Genomic DNA, 22,830 nt, shown 5'->3' with positions numbered 1-22,830 from the left:
TATAAGAACAAAATCAGATATCTCAACTCTAGTTCAAGTAGATATATTGCTGTGAGAAAAATTCGGGTTTATCTTAAGATATAGATGATTTGGAAGCCCTACAACAAAATATGAGAAACTGTATTCTTTGATGGTCACATGTGTTTATGAAAGATAATAAACATAATTTTTTCCAAAGACAGAAACCAATGAAAAGAATTGTTGTTGTTTTGTATATTAGCAATAAGGAAGAGAGAGGCCTTACAACAGGAAATTCTTCTCCTGCTTTCTTCCCTCGTGCCTCATACAAAAATCATTTTCAGGGAACTTATTCAGATATTCAGTTTAAATACAAGTTCTGTATAATATATTCAAAAGCCTAATATGTCTTTTGGAGTGACCATTCTTTGATTTATTCCAAGTCATTTAACTTCCAACAATGACAATATTTCATTCTAACTTTAGGAGCATTTTCCCATCCTTGCTTTCATGAGATTTTATAAGATAACTTGAGGTACTGTGGGATACAGTTATAATTCCCATGCACTGGTGAAAAATCAAACAAATAAACAAAAAAAGAGTCTCTAAATTCAGCATAGACAAGAAAGAAGTGTTTAAACATCCACCAGGTGAGAAAAAGGCATGTTTTGGCTAGTCAGAGAGAAATAGTTACAGCATTACCATTCTAAGTGACCTAGAACAATGGCATTTGGGCATTAAAATGAGTTATACATGTCTTCTTCTTTAAGTTACATGTTAGGTTTTCTTTATGTTATCATTTTTCAACAACACTTTGGTAATTATTATAGTTAATACTCTCCTCACTGAAATGGCCACTGCCGTGCTGCACTTCCAAGTGGGAGAGCCCTGCATTGGCAGATCATTTCACTCACAGCAAACAGCATGGGGACACCTCTCCACCACTGCACTGGAGTCCAAGGCCCCATTTAAATACTTTTCTTTTTTTTTTAAAGAGGCTTTATTCTCCCTGTTGTAAATAAGAGTCTTCTCATTCTTCTCTTTTATTAGAATATTTACTTTAGAAAACTTGAAGTTCTTTCACTTTCTCTTTAAAAAGTAAAACTAAATAAGCCTCTTGCCAGCTTTATAACTTAGGGATGCTTTTCTTAAGGGTCTGGGAGATATCTCTTTGAAAAGTAAACATCAATTGAAATAGTACTCCTATTTTGCAATTTTTGTGGAACAGTAAGAGCCTAACTTCAGTGGGTACCTGGCTCCAAGTTGAAAAAATACCTCTTGCCCAAAAGATATGAGAAATTTGCTTTTCCTTTGTATAAACCAATTAAATAACATGGATGGTCACTCCAATTACCAGGTAAATATACGGTAAGCATGTGTGTAATAAATGGTGCTATTGTGTTCTCTTATTTGAGGACTGCTGCTGCTAAGTTGCTTCAGTTGTGTCCGACTCTGTGCAACCCCATGGACAGCAGCCTACCAGGCTCCTCCGTACATGGGATTTTCCAGGCAAGAGTACTGAAGTGGGTTGCCATTCAGTTCAGTTCAGTCGCTCAGTTGTGTCCGACTCTTTGCGACCCCATGAATCACAGCATGCCAGGCCTCCCTGTCCATCACCAGCTCCTGGAGTTCACTCAGACTCACATCCATCGAGTCAGTGATGCCATCCAGACATCTCATCCTCTGTCATCCCCTTCTCCTCCTGCCCCCAATCCCTCCCAGAATCAGAGTCTTTTCCAATGAGTCAACTCTTCACATGAGGTGGCCAAAGTACTGAAGTTTCAGCTTTAGCATCAGTCCTTCCCAAGAACACCCAGGACTGGTCTCCTTTAAAAAGGACTGGTTGGATCTCCTTGCAGTCCAAGGGACTCTCAAGTCTTCTCCAACACCACAGTTTAAAAGCATCAATTCTTCGGCGCTCAGCTTTCTTCACAGTCCCAACTCTCACATCCATACATGACCACTGGAAAAACCATAGCCTTGACTAGACGGACCTTTGTTGGCAAAGTAATGTCTCTGCTTTTGAATATGCTATCTAGGTTGATCATAACTTTTCTTCCAAGGAATAAGCGTCTTTTAATTTCATGGCCGCAATCACCATCTGCAGTGATTTTGGAGCCCCCTAAAATGAAGTCTGCCACTGTTTCCACTGTTTCCCCATCTATTTCCCATGAAGTGATGGGACCAGATGCCATGATCTTCGTTTTCTGAATGTTGAGCTTTAAGCCAACTTTTCCACTCTTCTCTTTCACTTTCATCAAGAGGCTTTTGAGTTCCTCTTCACTTTCTGCCATAAGGGCAGTGTCATCTGCATATCTGAGGTTATTGATATTTCTCCTGGCAATCTTGATTCCAGCTTGTGCTTGTTCCAGCCCAGTGTTTCTCATGATGTACTCTGCATAGAAGTTAAATAAGCAGGGTGACAATATGCAGCCTTGATGTACTCCTTTTCCTATTTGGAACCAGTCTGTTGTTCCATGTCCAGTTCTAACTGTTACTTCCTGACTTGCATACAGGTTTCTCAAGAGGCAGGCCAGGTGGTCTGGTATTCCTATCTCTTTCAGAATTTTCCACAGTTTATTGTGATCCACACAGTCAAAGGCTTTGGCATAGTCAATGTAGTCATTGCTTTCTCCTATTTGAGGACTAACTACTGTTTATTTAGAGAACATGTAGGTAGTGGGTATTATCTACCTGGTTATAAATGGATAAGACTTCTTTCTGTTTTGCAATCTCACAGCGGACTGCCTGTGATGTCCATGACAGTCTGGTTTAATGATTATTCAATAAGCTATTTTCTTTCTCTGTAACTATTCTGGAGAGGTTTTCTGGGTTGGGAGAAAATTTTATTTTTAATTAACAATTTTCCCAGCTATTTAACATGTAACTTTGGGGCTCTGTGAGGAAACATCTTCATTATATGATGAAATAAGGTGGTAAGAAACAATTCAGGTCGGAGTAGGCACTTTTCTTACTCCCACCGAAATGGGACTCTTGGCTGACTCGGGAAAATTCTGGGTGGAGGCACTAATTCCCACCTAAGTGAAAATGGCCGTACTGGCTAGCAAGCTGTCCTCAATTTGATCCCTTCCATGGGCACTTTTAAAATGTCCCTCATATGTGACATGGGGAATGCACTGGTGACCCACTCCAGTACTCTTGCCTGGAAAATCCCATGGACAGAGGAGCCTGGTAGGCTGCAGTCCATGGGATCTCTAAGAGTCGGACGTGACTGAGCGACTTCACTTTCACTTTTCACTTTCAGGCATTGGAGAAGGAAATGGCAACCCACTCCAGTGTTCTTGCCTGGAGAATCCCAGGGATGGAGGAGCCTGGTGGGCTGCGGTCTATGGGGTCACACAGAGTCAGACATGACTGACATGACTTAACAATAGTAGCAGTATATGTGACATCCACTCCATCTACTTGTCTAGGCACTTACCAAGCTGTGGACTTTATCCCAGGAAAACTCTCCTGGATTGGTTTCCAGACTTCTGGATCTTTTCACTCAAGACTAGCATCTGTCTTTATTCCACAAGTGATGTCAAATGACTTCAAAGACAGTTAATAACCAATTAAAACAGAGCTCAAACCCTTAGCATCATGATTTTTTGAGGCTTTTCTTTTCAAAATTCAATAGGAATGAAGACAGTACGGTAGTGGTAGTGTGTTGGGAAGGATAGGGTGTTTCTCCAAGCACATATACAGAATAAACAAAATTAAACAACATTGAAGTGTTTATATTTAAAAAATATTTTAATTTTCCAACACTTTTCCAAGTGAATTTAGTTTATTGCCTAACATTACCTGCATTTGCACCTGTCTTTTGGAGCAAATTTGTGCTTTTTAATTCGCTTAGTCAAGATACGTTTTCTCCTCTGTAATCGTGCATCTTGAATTCAAGTCTTCTCACAAATTTAGGCATTCCCTTGTCTTGATTTTCTATCTTGATGTGTCTCTCCTTGCCCCAAAGTGACATAAACATTAAAAGTCTCTGAATTATTTAAGCAATTTGTGTAAAATTTTATTTTATTAAATGTTTTTCAGTATGTGCGTGTGTGTGTGTGTGTGTGTTGTAATTAACACCTAATAGACAGGAGGTGTAATTTCTTGGCATCTACCTTCAGACTGCTTGACTTCTCAGTTTTGCTTTGGCGTTTTCCCAACTATAGAATGGCACATTCTTCTCAATGTTTTCAGGAGCTAGAACCAGAAAGGATGAGTGAGAGTCTTCAATCATGCCACCATTGAGTATTAACTTGACCCTTCTGTGTTATGCTTTTACCTTTTTTTCTACATGCTGTACATGCTATAATAATGTTAATGTAATATGCCACTTTCTGAGCTCTAACATTATACAAAGAATTAAAATAATTTTATATACATTATTTGACTCCTAAAACCATATTGAAAAAATTCCTATTTGCATCTCTGTTTCCAGAAAAGAAAGAGGATTAGTAAGTTGAAAGAGCTTACCCTTGATTACATTGACTCCATAGCTGGACCTTTTAGCCACATTGCTATACTTCTAAGAGTTTCTATTTAGTTACTAACCTTATTTTCAAAGAATTCAAAATAGCACAGCTCCACTTTTTATGTACAGGAAGCTGAGTCAGTACTGCATGGTAATTAAGAACATAACTTCATTGTCTGAAGGCCTGTGTTTTTTTCTATTACTGTTATGCTAGTATTAACAAATAAGAGAGTTAAAAATACTCCTTAAGTTTGGTAAGGAAATGTTTACAGTCCAGGATATGTGTGTTTCTAACATGATACATTCTTTCTCTGTTATCACAGAAGGAACTATTTTGTTCTTTACAGACATCCTAACCTACCAGGTCCATCCATGAAGTTAAAATGAGTAATTTGAAGAACACAATGAATTCAGCTTATCTAAAAAAGTGACCAATTTGAAACCAAAATATGAAATGATTTCAAAATAATATTGATGGAGAAACAGACCTATGATTTTGTGACAGTGAAATTCAACTATTATGTCATTTTAGTTAACCTGTTTTTTTGTCATCATAATTTTAGGTTGTCAGAACCTATTCCAAGGATCTTGGCACTTCCAAATAATTTCAAAGAATACAATGTTTAAACTTCCAGATATTGAATAATACTGAGTAATAATCCTTAGTAGGTTATTATTGGAATCTGACAGAGAAGGGATATCAGTCAAAATGAAAAGAAAAAAGAAAATTGGCAAAGTTCATGAAAGCAAGAAGTTGACAGACACTCAGGGCCTTTATCTATTAGCTCTAAGAAAAATAACCCATCTTTTCCTTCTGCCTAACACAATGGCCACCCCTTAGCAAAATGCATCCTGGGTTTGAACTGCAAGATTGCTTTAATGCCTTATAGAGTTTTTGCTATATTCCATTTATAAACATAAAACAACAAGCATACTGGCCTTGAGAAAAGTTCATTTTTTTTGCAAAACTGCTTGTTAATTCAGGTATAACACAAAGTCCCAAGACTTAACTTTTCCTGGTAGATATTTTCAGATCTATTTATCATGGTCACAACATGAAGCAGTTTCTGATTTATGTGGTGAGCTTCAGACTTTTGGTGTTTTCTTTCTCAACCTCAATCCATCAGGAAGCGGGTCTGAATCACATTTAACACTAATATGGCACTGTCAATAATGCCTAGTACCCAGTGTGCATAACAAGAAAGCCCCTGGAAGATATAGAGGGTTCAGGATGTGAGCTGGAAGTCTAAGCAGCCTAAACTGATTTTTCAAGTTTACGGTGTTTTTATATATTTGGAGCAAAATAATACAAGCTGTTGAATTAGGAAAAACCAGATATTTCGTGCATAAATGGAGAATTACAGCAAAACTCCATGGTTTTGGTACAGTTTGAGCAAAAGGCTTTTAGGATGTTTTGGTGAGAGAGAAGGGCTTCCTCAGAGGTCTGTATCAATCAGATCATTACCCTCAATATCATCATGTTCCCATTATCTGGCACGGGGCCTGCATATTAAAGATACTGATAAAAACAGATTGGCTATAACTCAAAATCAAGTCTTTCTGTAGTTGCTATAGCCCCGAGATCCCTACTAGTACTATACCATGATTTCACAGCCATGCATTACTTAAGGTGTCAAACTACTTTCTTATATGGTTTCCCATTTTAGGTAGGGGAATTGTGTTATGCCCATATTCTAGCTGAGGTTATTTTGGCTGAAGAAAGACACAAAACAAGTTATATATTTGTGTTTGTGTGTTCAGTCGCTTCCATCTTGTCTGACTCTTTGCAATCCTGTGGACTGTAACCTGCTAGACTCCTCTGTCCATGGGATTCTCCAGGCAAGAATATTGCAGTGGGTTGTCATTTCCTTCTCCAGGGGAATTTTCCCGACCTGAGGATCAAACCTGTATCTCTTGCATTGCAGGCAGATTCTTTAGAGCTGAGCTACTGGGGAAGCCCATATTTGTAACTGGGTATAAGCGTATTTCCTGAACCCCACTCCAGTACTTTTGCCTGGAAAATCCCATGGACGGAGGAGCCTGGTAGGCTGCAGTCCATGGGGTTGCTAGAGTCAGACACGACTGAGCGACTTCATTTTCACTTTTCACTTTCCTGCATTGGAGAAGGAAATGGCAACCCACTCCAGTGTTCTTGCCTGGAGAATCCCAGGGACGGGGAAGCCTGGTGGGCTGCCATCTATGGGGTCGCACAGAGTCAGACACGACTGAAGCGACTTAGCAGCAGCAGCAGCAGAGCATAAATACTAGTGATTTTTTCTAAAACCTTTGCTTTCTTTGAACATTTTAGGATGGCATTAAACATTATTCATTTATACTCCCAAATCCCTTTAGTTTCTTTGTAAAGGGAAATTAGTGTTTAGTAGTAAATGTTTCAAAATATCATTTTATTTGGAAATGACCTAGCTATTCAATAGACTTTCAACACTTAGTTTAGCACAACCCTTAGATATTTAAGTTACTCCAATATGGAGACACTATTTTAGACAGACATTCCTAAAACATAATTATTCTTAATAGAGCTTATCTAAAAGATCATATCTCATTTACAATTTTTAGAAGTTTCTTCACTCGATATAATTTCCTTGTTGACAAACTTGTAACAGATACAATAATATTTAACATATTTAACTTAGGTACAATGAGAATATTCTACTTAATGTTAATTACTCTAAGACACGTCTATATTAATAGTTCAACAAACAAACATTAATATCAGGTATTTAATATTGAATATTTCCCAGTTCACATGAACCTGGAATTCATTATTCAATTTAGAATGATTTCATTTGTAAGTGCTTACTTTTTTTTAAGCCAATTAAATAGAGCTCATTTACAAATTAATCTCAAAAATATTATGCGAGACAAAGACATATGGAGGCATATTCAGACAGACACAACACAAGATCTAGCTTCATTTTCAAAGCTTAGTCATGAATTAGATATAACAATATAAAATTCACTAGTTTATAAATAAAATTTTTAAATAAATAAAATTTAAAATAAACAAATTTTTTTTTAATTTAAATTTTAAAAAAATAGATAAAAATTTCCTGTTTTTTTCTCAGCCTTGGGAGTTAGAGATGGTCTAGATAAGTGTTTCTGAGAGCCCTGGTCTCAAGGTATAGGGAAAGAAAATCAAGTTCTAACAAAATGATGGCAGGTCTAAACCAAATGGTGGCCAGACAAAGCAAAATGGCCATCACAAATCTCTACACAGAACACAGAGTATAAAACACACACATATTTATGCTCACCAATCTATAAAATGCTAATATAAAAATTAGTTCTTGGCTGCTTAAGGAAAGTAGGAAGATTGTTTTCAGTAAAAGAAGGTACGAAAAAATACTAAAAAGAGTTATGCATGATCAGGATTTTCTAAAATTGGATTACAATTAGTTAGATAAATGGATTTTGTTAAGATTGACACAGCCATAGGAAAACTGGTTAGAGCCAGCTGGGTCTAAGATGGCAGAGTTGACTTTCACTAGACCTTGAGCCTCGATGTATAGGACCATTGTGATGTATCAACAAGCTAAATGATACAACCATCAGCATTGACCAAATCTGACCAAATGTTCTAAACCCTTTTATTTATTTATTATTATTTTTTAATATCAGATAAAATAGATTTTTTAAAATTTATTTATTTTAATTGGAGGCTAATTACTTTACAATATTGCAGTGATTTTTGCCATACATTCACATGAATCAGCCATGGGTGTACATGTGTTCCCCATCCTGAAACCCCCTCCCACATCCCTCCCCATTTCATCCCTTAGGGACACCCCAGTGCACCAGCCCTGAGCACCCTGTCTCATGCATCAAACCTGGACTGGTGATCTATTTCACATATGATAATATACATGTTTCAATGCTATTCTCTCAAATCATCCCACCCTCACCTTCTCCCACAGAGTCCAAAAGTCTATTCTTTACATCTATGTCTTTTTTTCTGTCTCACATATAGAGTTATTGTTACCCTCTTTCTAAATTCCATATATATGAATTAATATACTGTATTGGTGTTTTCCTTTCTGACTACTTCATTCTGTATAATAGGCTCCAGTTTCATTCACATTATTAGAATTGATTCAAATGCATTCTTTTTAATAGCTGAGTAATATTCCATTGTGTATATGTACCACAGCTTTCTTATCCATTCATCTGCTGATGGACCTCTAGGTTGCTTTCATGTCCTGGCTATTGTAAACAGTGCTACAATGAATATCGGGGTACACATGTCTCTTTCAATTCTGGTTTCCTCTTCTAAACCCTTTGAATTGATTTTTTTTTTTTGACAAAACTTCCTAAGTCGAATTCTGCTGAAGTCCCTTTGACCCCTAGCTAACTTTGGGGTGCTTCAGAGGGCCTCTGAAACATTCAAAACAGAGATATTAAACTAATTGTGTTTATTTGGTTGGTTAAATTACATTAAAAATATTATCAAATGAGTAATAAATCCTCTCATGTTATAATGTATGGTAAATATTACCAATATAGGTATCCTAGAAATTCTATGGAATTCTTAACATTCTGTTATGTCCTGGTATTCTAATGGAAAACCTGATGACTTCAAAAAGTTAAAAAAAGGACTGATTGAACCAGCAAATATGCTTATAACTTTTATGATTTCTATATGAAAAATTACAGGTTTGAATCTTGTGTTTTCTGGGAGTAGGGAAAACCTTCCTCTCAAACTAATTATGACAGTAATTTGGTGAAATTATACGTTATAAACAAAACAATTACATTTTCTCTCTATCAACTCCTCCAGAGATTGGAAACTCTTAGGTTTCCAGTAACTTAATCAGATGAGTTAGGAAGGTTATCTCACAAACAGGTACAAAAATCTTAAGGAATTTCTGAGACCTTGGAAAGGGAAGAATTCACCTAGATTTGTTAGGCTAAATCTGTGATAAGCCTTTGGTGAATTTCCCAGCCCTGTTTTATTTTAAAATTTCAGTCTGAGACTCTATAAATGTTTCAGCAAAGCAAAAAGTCTATGATCAATTATGTTTATATAAATCACCAGGCCAAAATTACTGAGAACAGACCTATTTTGCAAGCAAACTAGCCTTAATTTGGTTATATTTGATAAAAATGAAGGTAATTTTAGGGAGAAAAAGGTGTTTCATTAAATGTTAAATCCCAGCTTATTAATGGAAGTCTGCTTCTAGTAAGACTCATTACTTGGATAGTTCTTTGCTGTTTTGTGATATTAATGTAAAATTTAATCGAATTCTTAAAGAACACTCTAAGTTTGTTTTTGAAGCACATCTCAGTCATCTATCTTTGGATAAAGATCAGATGCCTCATGAGCTGCAACCAGGACTGGAAAAAGACATAATTTAAGGGACTGTCTCCAACCTGGATGGAAGGACCTTTTTATCAGGTATTCTTAACTGGCTCATGCACTGTGAAACTGAAGGGAAACCGACTTAGATTCCCACTTCCAAAGGCTCCTACACTGGATTGGTCTATAGAGAGGACAGCTGACCTCATCTCACCTTAAAATGATGCTCAAACAGAGAAGAAACTACACTACACCAGGACAAGAAGAAGATGACATCAGAGGTAAACAGCTTGCCCAAGATGCTGGACCTGATTCATATGATCATTTAAAATGTTTTCTTGACTTCATAGACCTTTGCATATAAATCAAATGCCTGATGATAGGCCTGATCCTATGCTAGTTTTAGAAATCAATCCAAGTGTTGGGTTTGTGGCCAATTACCTGTGCCTAGTTCTGGGTTACTTTCTCTACTCCGAGACTAACTGGTTGGCCCTGAGAAAATTTACTTAAAAAAAAATTACAGTCATATTCAAATCACTATTGATATTACTAGATGGGATCCCCTCACCCAGCCACTTAATAATGCCTGCTCTGACTCTGGCCATAAATTTGAGTTTTCTTCTATTACTAAAGCTCAATCAGAGCAACAAGCAAAGTTTTAGTAAAGGAAAAAAATCTCCCACGATTATGGGATGGATTTATATAGATAACACCAGGCTATGATAATTTAGGTTTAAAGTCTCCTCTATGTTGGAAACAATAAAATCAGACAAAGGATAATCAATTTAGTAACACTAGAAAACTGGGCTGTGTGCCTTATAGACTGTGCCAATACATAATTTCCCTGGAAGATAAAGATTCATACAGAGTAGACTAAGTTCGATGACCTGGGATATACTGGGCTACGTCTAATGGAAGCTCTTAAGTCTTACTTATGATTTTACTGATACTGCTGACTGTGTTATTTGTATTTCACCTGCTTATAAACTTGCTCTTTTTTACACTACCAAATGTGTGACTGAGGCCTCTGATAAAATAATATATAATTCCATATGAGATGATGATGGTAACAGTGTAACTCTAAATATGGGAAGAAGCAACAAGAGGGAATATTTTCCTGGACCAAGAGGCTAGTAAGACAGGTGGTCCAGAGAATTTTGTATACTGTTTTATGGCCTAGTCCAGTAACAGCACATTGAATGTCCTGTTAACAAAATCTTTGCCAGAACCTGAGAATGGACATTCTCAGCACCATGGGATAAAATGATCATGAAATGTCCCTCTCAAAATCATGGTCAAGTTTATGACCAAGAAGTGGCTCTGCCAACTAAAACCTGACACTTGCCATCTACCTCTACAAAGATTAAATCATGGCCACTGCAGCTGCTAATCTTCAACATCCTTGAAAGGGATTCAGGATGGAAATCAGGAATAAGGCACTCTGTGCTCTGGGCAAAACTGGCAGAACAGGCCTTCAGGTAGTTAGATCTTTTCAGGAAAAGATTTTATGAGTCCCAATTCTTGCATCTTCTCATACCTAGAGAAATGCTGACATTGTTAATGGTGACATCTGCTTTGGCTATTAAGGAGAATTTTACAATTAAAAGTCAAAATAGAATAGCTATGGTTCAGATATCCAGGAAAATAACTAGGGGATACTATGGATGTAATTTCAGGCTAGATATTGTATTTCTAAACACTTGAGTTTTCTAAGTTGTGTCAGGCTTGGATGCCACCAGACATTCTCAAAACATTGTCTGCTGGCAGCTAACAACTACAACTTTACTTTTTATAAAACTAGAAAACTGGCTACCTGGCTACAAGTCTCCCCAAAGTGCCAGGTCCAGACTGGGTTTCGGGCCTATTCTTCTAAAAAATAAATGAGATTTATTTTGTCTATTAAAATTTCAGTGGTCACTCCTCCAACTACTTCTAATTGGGCCTGTTACACTAAAATGTCAGACCAAGGCATTGAAATTTTAATCATACAAGACTCAGATCTAGGACTTGGAACTCAGAAATACTTGAAATTCAGTGTCTATTCTCCAAACTGAGGCAGTCCTATGCCCCATTTTGACAGGAAGTTATCAAAGTCATAATTGCACAGTTCCTTAAATAAAAACTGAGCAGGACTCCATGGGGTTCTGGAGTACAGATCTCTTCTGTGTTCTCTGTTTCTTATTCTTACGATAAAAACATTCATTCAGCCTCCTTGACCTTCCCTGAGTCCCAAAGTGAAGTGAAGTGAAAGTCATTTAGTCGTGTTCAACTCTTTGCTACCCCATGGACTATACATGGAATTCTTCAGGCCGGAATTCTGGAGTGGGTAGCCATTCCCTTCTCCAGGGGATCTTCCCAATCCAGGGGTTGAACCCAGGTCTCCTGCATTGCAGGTGGATTCTTTACCAGCTGAGCCACAAGGGAAGCCCCTATTGTCTCAAAGAGCAGATTCAAACAGTTGCTAATCAGGGAAGGGAGGGGATACAGAAACAGAGGAACAATCAAATGGTGGTACAGCCTTGAGACAGGGTTCTGGTTCCTACTCAAAAAAAAAAAAAAAATGCATAGCAATGTCTTTGAGTTCTTCTACAGAACTGGGACCCACACCCAGGTGGAGGATGGTAACTTCAGGCTGAACACAAGATTGCTGGAGCACTGCTCTGTTGCCTCACCACCAACCAATCAGAAAAAGTCACACACCCTGCAGCCCTCACCCCAAATGTCACCTTCTGTTTCAGGGGGCATGGTGATGACCATCTGTTTAGGCCTCCTGTTTGGCCCTATTTCATCTCTGACAGGGGCCAACAGTTTCAAGCTAAATTGCTTTTATTACAAGGGTGAATGCTGGTTTCACGCAAAGAATACCTCGACTTAGATCAGGTAGAGAGAGACTTCTGCTCTGCTAGGCAGGCCTAGGCCCATGCACAGCAGGAAGAAGTTACAGAACAAAGAGACATCTGCCCCCATTCCCAAGAAGTATCTTGAGTATGAAGTCTCTCAGAAGGGAGTTGTTATGGGAAGCAGACTGACTGAAGCCACCTACCCTGGCCAGGCACCACAGTAACCATTTGCATGAATTGTTTTACAACAGGAGGTCCTGGTAAGAAACATGGAACTAGCAAGCCTCCACCAACCAGAAGAGTTCAGGAAAGGTCAAAAGGAGACACCACATGTCCGACCACCTCTCAGAATCCTTCTCATTGTCATCCATCTTGGCTGAATGAGGTGTGCACCACCAGGAAGGACTCTGAGTCAGATGATTGGCTAAAGACAACCCGGAGACTAATCCCATCACCATGAAGCCGGAGACTTCTAGCCACAAGGCAGAACAGTTTTCCTGGGTTCCTTTACCCTACTGCTCTCTGCCCGGGTGTCATTTCCTAATAAAATATCTTGCTTTGTCAGTACATGTGTCTCTTCGGACAATTCATTTCAGAGTGTTAGACAAGAGCCCAGTTTCGGGCTCTGGAAGGGGTCCCCTTTCCTGCAACAATACCTGATGTGTGCTTTATCGCTCAGTTATGTCAAACTCTTTGTGACCCCGTGAACTGTAGCCTGCCAGGCTCCTCTGTCCATGGGGATTCTCAAGGCAAGAATACTGGAGTGGGTTGCCATGCCCTCCTCCAGCAGACCTTCCAAATCCAGGGATGTCATACCTGATAGGAATGTTTCTGTTTAGGGCAAGAGCTGGCTGCGCTATAAAAGATCTACTGTGTAATTTAGGATGGGACTTCAGGTCATAGGGTATTATCAATCCATGTGCAACAATCACATGGGCAATCAACTGATCATGTCTGCATATCAAAGATACAATACAAATTCTGGACACTAAAGCTCGAGTGAGCTTCTCAGATTGGAAATACTCTGCATATTGATGCCAGGAGAGTAAAGCAACCTGAGAATAATAGAAACTTTGCTTTTAGAACCCTCATAGACTTTGCCTTATGCATCTCTTCCTTTGGATAGTTTGAATCTGTATACTTTCCCTATAATAAAATATAATTGGGAATATAATCTGCAATCTCTGAACCTCCAATTGCTCTCAGAAGTGAGAGTGATCTTGCATGGTCTCTTTCCTCTAACTTTGTAGCTGTACCGTAACTCCTTGAAGTTGCGGTTAGAAGTCTTGTGTTGGGAGACAGGTGCTCTCAACCTTGAAGCAAAACAAGTTGCATGGAATTGTTAAATTTTATTATAAATGTTTTTATGTGTAATATAATACACTTAAAATTGTGTAGAACAAAGATGTATCACATAATGGCTTATCACAAATTGAACATTCAAGGTAAAGCAATGCTTCTCAAGCTATCTGTGGTGGACTGTTTTCTTTTTATGTCATAAAGTAACATAATTTAATTTATTTATTTAAAGTAAAATACTAAAAAGGAATGGTAAAAATGCAGATTTATAAAATGGTTTGGGGAACCACTAAAAATGGATTATTGAATAGTAAGAAAAAAAGAATAAAATCCCCATCTGTTTGTTAAAATTATATTTATGGTTTACCCTTGAACAATTAAGGGGGCTAGGGGCACTAACATCTGTATAGTCAAAAATCCCAATATAACTTCATAGTCAGTCCTCCACACTAAAAGTTCTGCATGCATGTAGTCAACCAACTTTGAATGGTGTAGTACTGTAGTATGTATTTATTGAAAAAATCTAGGTGTAAGGGGATTCATGCAGTTCGAACCCATTCTTCAAGCATCAACTGAATTTATTTATTCTTAGGTAGGAAGGAATTAAGAATTTGGGGTTTTTTGTTGTTGTTGTTGCTTTTTAATTTTTTATTGATGTATGATTTACATATGTTAGTTTCAGGTATACAATATTGATTTAATATGCATATATATTATGAAATGATCACTATAATTAGTCTAGGTAACATCTGTTACCATACATAATTCCTTTTTTTTTTTTTTTGTGATTACAACTTTTAGGATCTACTCTCAGTAATTTTCAAATATGTAATATAGCATTAACTATAGCCACCATAGCATCTCCATGGCTATTTATTTTATAACTGGAAATTTGCCTCTTTTGATCCCCTTCAAAAATCATAAACATTTTCTGGTCAAATAAAGATTTTGAAAGTTTATTCTCAATGTCTCTACTTGTCTCACTTGGATTCAAACACTAATGTTGGCAATTAGAGTTCAAGTACTGAAAAAAAAATCATAGGACCCCAAATCACAATGCTTGCAAATATACATTCTGTTAGAGAAAAGAATACAAGGATATAATACAACAGCAGCTTCAAAGTAAAGTTCTTTCCCAGCAAGGCATCCAGAGAGGTCAGATACAGGCTCCAGTTGTTTTATCAGTGCAGAGCCTTATTGGACATACTTTCTCTTTTGAACCATCAATACATACACAGATTATTGGATAGCATTACCAACTCAAAAAACATGAGTTTGAGCAAACTCCAGGAGACAGTGAACAACAGGGAAGCCCAGCATACTGCAGTCCATATGGTCACAAAGAGATGGACATGACTTAGTGACTGAGCAACAACAAATTTTGAATCAGAGAGGCCAAAATGGAGTTTCATCTGGTGCTTCTTATACTGGCTAGTTGTGTAGCTGTATTCTTGCTATACAATCTTCCCCAGTGGCAGAGAATTCCAGGTATCACACTGAGATCAGGTACAAATCATCGATCTCAATATTATAAAATGTAAGACTGACAAGATGGTATAAACTACCTCTAAATTCCTCAAACCCATGTTGACAAAGCACTATTATTTTTTAAATTCCTTTTTTATAGAGTATAGATGCTTTACAATGTTGTGTTAGTTTCAGCTGTATCCCTAGCCTAGTGGCTCAGATGATAAAGAATCTACCTGCAATGTGGGAGACCTGGGTTTGATCCCTGGGTTGGGAAGATCCCCTGGAGATGGAAATGTCAGCCCACTCCAGTATTCTTGCCTGGAGAATCTCTTGGACAGAGGAGCCTGGCAGACTATAGTCCATGGGGTCAGAAAGAGTTGGACATGACTGAGTGACTAAGCACAGCACAGCTGTACGATGATGTGGATTAGCCGTAAGTATACATATATCCTCTCCCTCTTGAACGTCCCTACCACTCTGCCTCCCGTTCCACCCCTTAAGGTCATCATATAGCACCAGGTTGAGCTCCCTGTGTTATATAGCAACTTTCCACTTGCTATGTATTTTATACGTGGTAATGTATATTTTTCAATGTTACTCTCTCAGTTTGTCCCATCCTCTCCTTCCACTGCTGTGTCCACAAGTCCATTCTCTACATCTGTGTCTTTACTCCTGCCCTGCATATAGGTTTATCAGTACCATTTTTCTAGATTCTATATTTTTGCATTAATATACAAAATTTGTTTTTCTCTTTTTGATTTCACTGTATAACAGCCTCTAGGTTCATCCATTTCAGCTCAACTTACTCAAATTGATTCCTTTTTGTGGTTGAGTAATATTCCATTGTATATATGTACCAGAACTTCTTTATCATTTCATCTATCAGTGGACCTCTAGATTGCTTCCATGACCTCTGTTGCAAATAGTACTGCAATGAACATTGGGGTTGTTGCTGTTGTTCAGTCACTTAATCATGTCTGACTCTTTGCAACCCCATGGACTAAAGCATGCCAGTCTTCTTTGTCCTTTATTATCTCCCAGATTCATGTCCAGGAGTCTCTGATGCTCCAGATTCATGTCTATTGAGTCAATAATGCTATCTAACCATCTCATCCTCTGCTGCCCTTTTCTTTTGCCTTTCATCTTTCCCAGCATCAGGGTCTTTTCCAAGGAGTTGGCTCTTCACATCAGATGTCCAAAGTATTGGAGCTTCAGCATCAGTCCTCCAATGAATATTTAGGGTTGATTTCCTTTAGAATTGACTGATTTGATCTCTTTGTAGTCCAGGGAGTGTCTAAGGAGTACCAGGAGTAAATAGTGTTGCAATGAACGTTGGGGTACGTGTATCTTCTTGAATTATGGTTATCTCAATTATATACCCCATAGTAGGATTGCAGGGTCATATGGTAGCATTATTCTTAGTTTTTATAGGAATCTCCATACTGTTCGCCATAGTGACCATATCAATTTATGTTCCCACCAACAGTGCATGAGGGTTCCCTTTTCTCCACATCCTCTCCAGCATTTTGATGATGGCCATTCTGACTTATATGAGGTGATACCTCACTGTAGTTTTGATTTGCATTTCTTTAGTAATGAGCGATGTTTAGCATTTTTTATGTATATATTGGCCACCTGTATGTCTTCTTTTCACACTGTTCACGGGGTTCTCAAGGAAAGAATACTGAAGTGGTTTGCCATTCCTTCCTCCAGTGGACCATGTTTTGTCAGAACACTTCATCATGACCTGTCCATCTTGGCTGGTCCTGCATGGCATGGCTCATAGCTTCATTGACTTATACAAAGCTGTAATTCATATAATCATTTGGGTTAGCCTTCTGTGATTGTGATTTTTGTTTTGGAGGCTGTGGGATTGTAATTCTTCCTTCTTCTGGTTGCTCCCTGAAGGATGAGGATAAGAGGCTTGTGCAAGCTTTCTGATGGGAGAGACTGGTTATGGGGGGAAACAAAGTCATGCTCTGGTGCAGAGCGCCATGCTCAGTAAATCTTTAATACAATTGTCTTCTGATGGGTGGGGCTGCTCTTCCTCCCTATTAGTTGTTTGGCCTAAGGCAATCAAGACTTGGAGTCTACAGGAGGCATGGTAGTGCTACTGGCACTATGAAAAGGCAGAAAGATATGACACTACAAAATGAGCCCCTCAGGTAGGTAGGTGTCTAGAATGCTGCTGGAGAAGAGCAGAGAAATAGCTCCAGAAAGAATGAAGAGGCTGGACCTATGGGGAAATGATGCTCCATTGTGAATGTGTCTGGTGGTAAAAGTAAAGTTCGAGGATGTAAAGAACAATATTGCACACAAACCCAGACTATTAGGTCCATGCATCAAGGTAAATTGGACATGGTCAAGCAGGAGATGGCAAGAGTGAACATTGATATTTTAGGCATCAGTGAACAAAAATGGACGACAATAGGTGAATTTAATTCAGATGATCATTATATCTACCACTGTGGGCAAGAAACCCTTAGAAGAAAAGGAGTAGCACTCACAGTCAACAAGGGAGTCCAAAATGTGATACTTGGATACAATCTCAAAAAATGACAGAATAATCTGTTTGTTAGCAAGGCAAAGTAACTATTCAATATCACAGTAATCAGGTCTATGTCCTAACCTAAGAAACTGAAGTTGAATGGTTCTATGAAGACCTATAAGACTTTTTAGAACTAATACCCGCCCCTCACCCCCACCAAAAAAAAAAAAAAAGTCTTTTTCATTATAGGGGACTGGAATGCAAAAATAGGAAGTCAAGAGATAACTGGAGTAACAAGAAAGTTTTTCTTTGGAGAACAAAATGAAGAGCAAAGGCTAGCTTTGTTTTCTGAAGAGAACGTACTGGTCATAGAAAACACTCTCTTCCAACAACACAGGATATGTCTCTATACATGGGCATCACAAGATGGCCAACACCAAAATCAGGCTGATTATATTCTTTGCAGGTGAAGATGGAGAAGGTGTATACAGTCAGCAAAAACAAGACCTGGATCTGACTGTGGCTCAGATCATAAGCTTCTTATTGGAAAATTCAAGCTTGAAATGAAGAAATTAGGGAAAACCATTGGACCAGTCAGGTATGAACTAAATGAAATCCCTTATGATTATACAGTGGAAGTAACAAATAGATTCAAGGGATTAGATCTGGTAGACAGAGTGCTTAAGAACTATGGGCGGAGGTTTGTAACATTGTATGGGAAGTGGTGACCAAACTATCTCCAAGAAAAAGAAATGCAAGAAGGCAAAGTGGTTGTCGGAGGAGGCCTTACAAATAGCCGATAAAAGAAGAGAAGCAAAAGGCAAAGGAGAAAGGGAAAGATATACCAACTGAATGCAGAGTTCCAAAGACTAGCAAGAGAGCTCAGAAAGCCTTCTTAAATGAGTAATGCAGACAAATAAGGAAAACAATAGAAAGGGAAAGCCTAGAGATCTCTTCAAGAAAATTGGAGGTACCAAATCACTGCAGATACTGACTCCAGCCATGAAATTAAAAGATTCTTGCTCTTTGGAAGAAAAGCTATAACCAACCCAGACAGCATACTAAAAAGCAGATACATTACTTTGCCAACAAAAGTCCATCTAGTCAAAGCTATGACTTTTCCAGTAGTCATGTATGGATGTGAGAGTTGGACGATATAGAAAACTGGACATCAAAGAATTGATACTTTTGAACTGTGGTGTTGGAGAAGACTCTTGAGAGTCCTTTGGACTGCAAGGAGATCCAACCAGTCCATCCCAAAGGAAACCAGTCCAGATATTCATTGGAAGGACTGATGCTGAAGCTGAAACTCCAGTACTTTTGGCCACCTGATGCAAATAATTGACTCATTGGAAAAGACCCTGATGCTGGGAAAGATTGAAGGCAGGATGAGAAGGGGACAACAGAGGATGAGATGGTTGGATGCTATCACCAACTCAATGGACATAAGTTTGAACAAGCTTTGGGAGTTGGTGATGGACAGGGAAACCTGGCGTGTTGCAGTCCACGGAGTCTCAAAGAATTGGACATGACTGAGTGACTGAACTGAACTGAACTGAAGGGAATATTTCATGAAAAGATGGGCACAATAAAGGAGAGAAACCGAAAGGACCTAACAGAAGTAGAAGAGATTAAGAAGGAGTGGCAAGAATACACAGAAGAATTATACAAAAAAGGCATTAATAATCTGGATAACTGTAATGGTGTAGTCACTCACCTAGAGCCAGACATCCAGGAGTGTAAAGTCAAGTGGGCCATAGAAAGTATCACTATGAACAAAGCTAGTGGAGATGATGGAATTCCAGCTGAGCTATTTCAAATCTTAAAAGATGATGCTCTTAAAGTGCTCAACTCAATATGCCAGAAAATTTGGAAAACGCACCAGGCTTCCCTGGTGGCTCAGCAGTAAAGACTGCCTGCAATGCAGGAAACCTGGGTTCGATCCTTGGGTTGGGAAAATCCCCTGGAAAAGGGCATGGTAACCCACTATGGTACTATTGTTAGAGAATCCCATGGAGAGAGGAACCTGATGGTGTGCAGTCCACAGGGTCACACAGAGTCTGACATGACTTAAGCAAATAAGCAGCAGCAGTGTCCACAGGACTGGACAAGATCAGTTTTCATTCCAATCCCAAAGAAGTCACAGTCAAAAAATGTTCAAACTACTGTACAATTGTGTTTATTTCACATGCTAGCAAGGTAATGCTCAAAATCCTTCAAGCTAGGGTTCAACATTACATGAACTGAGAACTTCCAGATATATAAGCTGGGTTTAGAAAAGGTAGAGGATCCAGAGATTAAATTGCCAGCATCCATTGGATCATAGAAAAAGCAAGGGGATTCCAGAAAAGCTTCTGCTTCATTGACTATGCTAAAACTTTTGACTGTATGTGTCATAACAAACTGTGAAAAATTCTTGAAGTGTTGGGAATACAGACTAGCTTACTTGTCTCCTGAGAAACCTGTATGCAAGTCAAGAAGCCACTGCTAGAACTGGACATGGAACAACGGACTGGTTCAAAATTGGGAAAGGAGTATGTCAAGGCCATGTATTGCCACCCTGCTTATTTAACTCATATGCAGAGTACATCAGGTAAAATACCAGGTTGGATAATTACAAGCTGGATTCAAGATTGCCAGGAGAAAATATCAACAACCCCAGATATGCAGATGATATCACTCTAATGGCAGAAAGCAAAGAAGAATCAGGGAGCCTCTTGATAAAGGTGAAATAAGAGAATGAAAAAGTTGGTTTACAATTCAGCATTCAAAAAACTATGATCATGGCATCTAGTCCCATCACTTCATGGCAAATAGGGAAATTGTGGAAATAATGACAAATTTTATTTTCTTGGGCTCCAAAATCACTGTAGATGGTGACTGCAGCCATGAAATTAAAAGACACTTGTACCTTGCAAGAAAAGCTATTACAAACCTAGACTGTGTATTAAAAAGCAGAGACATCATTTTGCTGACAAAGTCCCATCTAGGCAAAGCTCTGGTTCTTCCTATAGTCATGTACAGATGTGAGAGTTGAACCATAATGAAGGCTGAGTGCTGAAGAATTGATGCTTTTGAGTCATGTTGCTAGAGAAGACTCCAAGAGTTCCTTGGACTGCAAGGGGACTTCCCTGGTAGCTCCACTGGTAAAGAATCCACCTGCAATGCCAGAGAGCGCAGTTCAATTCTTATTTCATGAAGATCCCCTGGATAGGGATAGGCTACCCACTCCAGTATTCTTAGGCTTCCCTGGTGGTTCAGATGGTAAATGTTTCACCTGCAATGTGGGAGACCTGGGTTGGAAATATCTCCTGGAGGAGGGCATGGCAACCGACTCCAGTATTCTTGTCTGGAGAATATTTTTTTGGGGGGGGGGTAGGGGGGTTCTTCCCTTTTAGCTCAATTAGTAAAGAATCTGCCTGCATTGCAGGAGACCCAGGTTCAATCCCTGGGTTGGGAAGATCCCCTGGGGAAGTAAATAGCTACTCTCTTCAGTATTCTTGCCTGGAAAATCTCATGGACAGAGGAGCCTGGTGGGTTCAGTCCATGGGGTTGCAAGAGTCGGACTGCAAGGAGATCAAACCAATCAATCCTTAAAAAAAAAATCAATCCTGAATACTCATTGGAAGCACTGATGCTGAAGCTAAAGCTCTAATACTTTGGCCATATGATGGGAAGAGCCAATTCATTGGAAAAGACCCTGATGCTGGGAAAGATTGAGGGTGGTAGGAGAAGGGGGTGACCAAAGATGAGATGGTTGGATGGTATCATGGACTCAATGGACATGAGTTTGAGCAAACTGTGGAAGATAGTGAAGGATAGGTGAGACTTCCTTCCCTGCAAACTGGAGTGCTGCATTTTATGGGTTCACAAAGTCAAACATGATTTAAATTCTGAACAATTATAGTAATTTTTTTTTTTAACAGAAATGTCTGTTTAGGTCTTCTGCTGATTATTTGATCGGGTTGTTTGTTTCTCTGATGCTGAGATACATGAGCCTCTTGTATATTTGCAGATTAGTCCTGACAAAGCACTACTATTAGTCAGTACATTTCATTTCTTTGCCAATGGTCAAGTGCCTTGCAAGTATATTAGCAAAACAGGCCAATTCCAAACTTACTGGAATTAAACTTCACAGTGTAACATATCAAACAGTTCATAGACTTGCACTGCTTTTCAGGTTATACTTGGAGCAGCACTGATGTATGGACATCTGGATCAAGAACAAGAACATGACCAACATCTATTCTGAATTTATAAGTATCACTTTCTTGCCTTTCTTTATAGTTTTCACATGATTTTTGTTGTTTTGTTTTGGCATATCATTGGGATAATGAAGTATATGGTTTTATGTCTGCATTCTGTCATTCAGAATCATTTTGTAAGATTCACCCATGCTCTTAAATATAGTTGTAATTTCCTCATTTTCATTGCAGTAGAATCTGTACCCTATATATGCATTTGAATGTTGATGGACATTTTGGTTGTTTTCCATTTTTGACTATTAGAAATACTATTGTTCTTATGACTTTTTATGTATGTTTTCACAATTTTCTTGGGCATATAACTAAAGTGAAATTGTGATGTGATGGATTATTCACATGTTAAACTTTGGTGGTTACTGCCAAATAGTACATCAAAGTGGTTGTACAAATTTACTTTCCACCAGCAGTATAAAATTTCCTTTGCTTCAAATCCTTGCTAATACTAACACTGTTAATGTTTAAGTTTTTCCATCCTGGTGAGTGTGCTGTTGAATTTCACTGTGGTTTTAATTGATGTTTCTCTGATTATGGAGGAGGCTGAATACCTTTGACTGCTGAAATAGAGGCTGAACCTATTCAAGTCTCTTGCCTATTTTTCTATTGATTCTATTTTTCTTATTGATTTGTAGCAGTACTATTTGTATTCTGAATATGAACCTTTCTTCAGATATATATGTTACAAATATATTCTCCCAGTGGGCAGACACATTTTCCATCTTTTA

The sequence above is a fragment of the Bos grunniens genome, chromosome 24, assembly GCF_055505025.1.
Source record: "Bos grunniens cultivar Pamir isolate PY7600 chromosome 24, Bosgru_T2T1.0, whole genome shotgun sequence".
In the NCBI taxonomy this organism is placed as follows: domain Eukaryota; kingdom Metazoa; phylum Chordata; class Mammalia; order Artiodactyla; family Bovidae; genus Bos; species Bos grunniens.
This window is presented reverse-complemented; position numbering follows the sequence as displayed.